Raw genomic sequence first — 1309 nt, forward strand, 5'->3', positions numbered from 1 at the left:
ACAATTACTTGGTATGTATCAAAAAGCTGGACAAAGATTAAGGGGGACAGAATAAGAATTGATACCTTTGAGTTGTGGTGCTAAAGAAGTTGAACATAACATAAACCACTAAGAAAACAAACAGTTCTGGTTTTGAGAGTGTGGAACCAAGTTTCACCTTGGAGGCTAGGATTTTGAAGGTCTGTCTCACATACTTTAGGCACATGGCTGGGAGGGATTAGTCCTTGCTCAGAAGAATGAAGGGACATTGCAGGAGACAAAGACTCCAGATGAGATGGATTGATGCAGCAAGTGGGACAATGGGAGTAGAGGTGTGTTGGAGTCAGTGAGTCTGGCTCAGGACAGCGTAGGTTTCAGAGCTACTATAGATAGGGTTGCTATGGGTCATAGGCGACTCAACAGCACATAACAACACAAGTCATGAGCCAGGATTACATTACTCATATTGAACAAAGAAACACATCTAAAGTCAATACCTTTGAAAATGACTCCCTCATTCTTGTGTTCGTAGTAATATGCAAACCTTCCCTTTGAGAATTATTTTTAACTTACTTCACTTTATTTCTTAAACAAAATCCACTATGTGGTGGCCACAGCTGGAGCCTGGGTCCTCTATACGGAGACGCTGTTGTGAGTCTTTACAAAATGGTCAGTGAATTTCTGGAAGGGAGACTTGGTGAACACAGTCTTTTTCCAGAGATCTGGGATCAGGTAGCCGAAGGTCTTGGAGATGGCATCAAAGGTGGCTTTGGCAAAGTTGCCCAGGGTAGCTGTGCAGCTCCTTGCTGAGGGTAGCAGTCATCAATTCCAGCCAGCAGCAGCAGCTTCTTAGGCAGCAGGGATGAGAAAATTCCAGTGCTTCGGGGTGCAGGTGCACCAACACAGAGCCACAGTGCCCCGTCACCTTGCAGGGTGAGGCTTGCCAATCTTGTTCTCCTTGTAGCCATGGCGCATAAGGACAAGCTTGGCCAAGATAATGGTCCCATGGATGGCAGTAGATACTTCCTTGGAGCACTTGACGCCTAAGCCAACATGGCCGTTAGAGTCTCCAATGGCGACAAAGACCTTGAATCCGGTCCACTGGCCAGCACGTGTCTGCTTCTGCATAGGCAGAATGGGGAGCCTGGAAGCCGTGCGGGCACAAGTTGAGGCCAGGCAACAGAGAGACCACTCCGGCAATAGCTTCTGACACGCCCACAGGTACGAAGCCCCAAGGTGGAGACAAAAACAGTCGGGCCCTTGGGCCAAAAAGAAAGACATAATCTATACAGGAGTTCTACAGGACACATCACCTTCCCTTCCGAGACAG

At 47.7% G+C, this 1309-nt stretch overlaps 1 pseudogene; it reads right to left on the bottom strand.

Annotated features, from left to right (window-relative positions):
• Positions 1 to 579: 579 nt before the first annotated feature.
• On the bottom strand, positions 580 to 1260 carry LOC102848400 (annotated as a pseudogene).
• Between the last annotated feature and the right edge of the window lie 49 nt (positions 1261 to 1309).

Source organism: Elephantulus edwardii, unplaced genomic scaffold (assembly GCF_000299155.1).
Source record: "Elephantulus edwardii isolate Elephantulus edwardi_28Jun2011 unplaced genomic scaffold, EleEdw1.0 scaffold00546, whole genome shotgun sequence".
Classification (NCBI taxonomy): Eukaryota; Metazoa; Chordata; class Mammalia; order Macroscelidea; family Macroscelididae; genus Elephantulus; species Elephantulus edwardii.